The following is a 3,720-nucleotide window of genomic DNA, read 5'->3' as shown; positions in this document are numbered from 1 at the left end:
AGACTATTTAAGCTTATGGGTAAGGTAAAGGTATGAGGTGGAGCTGCAGCAAGCGACTAGCATATATGGTGGCTAACATATGCAAATGAGAGCGAGAAGAGAAGGCAAAGCACGATCGAACAACTATGATCAATAAGTGATCCTAGAACAACCTACGTCAAGCATAACTCCAACACCGTGTTCACTTCCCGGACTCCGTCGGAAAGAGACCATCACGGTTACACACGCGGTTGATGTATTTTAATTAAGGTCAACTTCAGGTTTTCTACAACCGGACATTAACAAATTCCCATCTGCCCATAACCGCGGGCATGGCTTTCGAAAGTTCAAATCCCTGCAGGGGTGTCCCAACTTAGCCCATCACAAGCTCTCACGGTCAATGAAGGATATTCCTTCTAGCGGGAAGACCTGATCAGACTCGGAATCCCGGTTACAAGACATCCTTGACAATGGTAAAACATGTCCAGCATCACCGCCCGAATGTGCCGACAAATCCCGATAGGAGCTGCACATATCTCGTTCTCAGGGCACACTCAGATAGGTTAATCTACGAGTAAAACTAGCCCTCGAGTTTCCCCGAGGTGGCCCTGCAGGCTGCCCGGTTCGGACCAACACTTAGAGAAGCACTGGCCCAGGGGGGTTAAAATAAAGATGACCCTCGAGAGAGCGACTCCCAAGGGAAAAGTAGGTGGTGGTGAGGCAAATGGTAAAACCAAGGTTGGGCATTGCTGGAGGAGTTTTATTCAAGGCGAACTGTCAAGGGGTTCCCATTATAACCCAACCGCGTAAGGAACGCAAAATCTGGGAACATAACACCGATATGACGTAAACTAGGGCGGAAAGAGTGGAACAAAACACCAGGCATAAGGCCGAGCCTTCCACCCTTTACCAAGTATATAGATATATTGTGATATCCCAACCACTAAACATGTTCCAACAAGGAACAACATCTCCATGTTCCAACAAGGAACAAACTTCAATCTTCACCTGCAACTAACAATGCTATAAGAGGGGCTGAGCAAAGCGGTAACGTAGCCAAACAACGGTTTGCTAGGACAAGGTGGGTTAGAGGCTTGGTTCAACAATATGGGAGGCATGATAAGCAAGTGGTAGGTATCGCAACATAGGCATAGCAAAAGAGCGAGCAACTAGCAAGCAAAGATAGAAGTGATTTCGAGGGTATGGTCATCTTGCCTGAAATCCCGCAAGGAAGAAGAACGAGTCCATGAAGAAGACAAACGGACGTAGTCGAATGAATCCTGACAAACACGACGTTATCAGAACCAACCCGAAGAAGCAATCACCAGAAAGGAGCAAACAACATAGTAAACAACTGCCACATAAACATGGCATGATGCGCAAACAAGTATGATGCATGTCCGGTTTAATGAGTCATGGCATGGCAAAGTGCACAAGCAACCCTACAAATTAAGTGGAGCTCAATATGCAATGAATTGCATATTGACGAAACACCACGACAAGTTATTAGTTCGATCTCGTTTATGAACTCAACAATATTAAATGTTGTTAAACATGGCAAGAGGGTGAAGCAAATGAAACTACCTATCTAGTCAAGTTTAAATGAGGCCGGAAGCAACAAACAACAATTCCGGTAAATGCCCATATGCATATATTTGGTTTGGTACTGTTCTGTCCTAAACACAATTTTATATAGTTAAACATGCAAAGTGATTCCACCATGTTAAACTAGGCATTTTTCCACCCCATTTACATACAAAGTTTATTAAAATCCGAGTTACGGTTATTTAGTTATGAAATAAATCATTTTTGCAAGTTAATTAAGCAAGTTGAAACAAACATCATCTTAAGCATCTGAAACATAGATGAAAGTTGCGTACTATTAAACTAGATGAAAATCTAAGCAAGTTTCACATTAAGTTTGTTTTAATCCGATGCACGGTTGGGGAGTTATAAAATGCATGGAGTTAAGGGGCCATCCTGCAAAACTGGCACTCGCTGGAAAAATTAGACAAATACATAGCCAGGAAAAAAAACATCGGGCTGAATCTGCTGCATCGCTGGGCTGAACAGGAGGACTGTGGGGAGCTCACCCATGGGCCAAGCCCAGCTGGAGAGGAGGAGGCCCAATCGACATAGATCTGGGCCCTGTGCGTGCTTGCGGCCCAGGAGACTGGAGAGGAGGCCGGCCCACGCGCAACCGACGACGCGGAGGCGACCTCCTTCACGCGTCTGACCACGACAGGGAGCAGGACGATGGCGGATGGCTCTCCGGCGACGGCGAGGGCCGAAGACAGCGGGAAGGCCTGGGAACGGACGGATCTAGACGAAAACTTGCTGGATCCGACGAATCCGAGCGACGTCGGAAGCTAAGCGGCGACGAGGAGCTCCGGGGAGCGGCGCTATCCATGTCCAGAGAGATAGAGAGAGAGTTGTAAGAGAAAGGAGGAAGGGAAACGGAGGAAGGAAGGAGAGGGCGACCGGGACGCGACCTGGGCGACGTCGCGGAGCAGGGGTCGCCGACGATATGGTGTGCTCCGGTGGCCGGCGGGTCTTGCGGGAGCATCGAGCGGCGGCTCCCTCCCGATCTGGATCGGATCGAGGAGGTGCAGTAGGAGCGAGCAGGAGATGGCGCGTCTCGGGCACAGATGGGCTTCCAGGGCCCTGATTTGGTTTCCACGGGCCCTGCGCGAGGTGGGAGGCAGACAGGGGCGCGTGGCGCGAGGGGAGTGGAGGAGGCTGGCTGGCGGTGACGGTGTAGTGAATGACTGCGCACCAAGTGGCGAGGTGGAGGTGGAGGGCACCGAAAAATGAGGAGGAAGTGGGTGGATCTGGCAGGTGGTGCGGTTTTCGAGGGGGATGCGGCGGCTGAGGGTAGGGGAAGGCTAGGCACACCCGAAAATGGCAAGGGGGGCTTCTTAAATAGGCAGGGGGTCTAGGGTTAGGGGTTTTCATCCGTTTTCGGATCCTCGGATCATGATCGGACGGCTCCAGGCACGAGGAGGAGTAGGCTGGGCCTAGGTGGGCTGTGTAGATGGGCTAGAGAGGAAAAAGAGGGAAATCCCGGCAATAGTTTTCGGGGACCGAAAACATCCGACGTTAGACCGGCTATACTGCCGCTATAGTTTAACGGTTGGGCTATCAAACGAACTCCGAATGCGATGAAACTTGGCAGGCGACCTACTAACACTAAAACAACACCGCATGCCAACTTTCACCCCAATCCGAGAACATTTTCCGGCCAATTATAAAATAATATTTCGAATGTGCCACGGGCGCGTGCAAGTGTGTCTGGGCTTAGAACGGACAACGGACGGAACTGGGGAACCCGGACGGATGCAAGTTTTGAAAACATGATGATGCAATGCACATGATGACATGACAAGATGCAACACGCAAGCAAATGACATGGCAACGATGGCGAATAACTGGGAGACAACTGGCACATTGGTCTCGGGGCGTCACAACACTCCACCACTACGAGAGGATCTCGTCCCGAGATCTAGAATGGCACCGGAGGGAAAACGGAAGACAAAGAGAAGAGGTAAAACTAAGTTGCTTCTTTGACAAACGAGTGAAACCACAGAACCTTGAAAAGGTTAAACCATTCTCGAGAGAATAATACAACGGAGATGAACAAAGTCGAAAACACTCCATTTGAAAATAGGAACAAGGAGCATTGCGAAAAAAAACCTTGAGGTTGAAGGGAAAGATATATATTGAAACCACTCCAGTTAAAAC

Source organism: Triticum aestivum, chromosome 4A (genome assembly GCF_018294505.1).
Source record: "Triticum aestivum cultivar Chinese Spring chromosome 4A, IWGSC CS RefSeq v2.1, whole genome shotgun sequence".
Lineage (NCBI taxonomy): Eukaryota > Viridiplantae > Streptophyta > Magnoliopsida > Poales > Poaceae > Triticum > Triticum aestivum.
Note: the sequence above shows the minus strand (reverse complement) of the source record.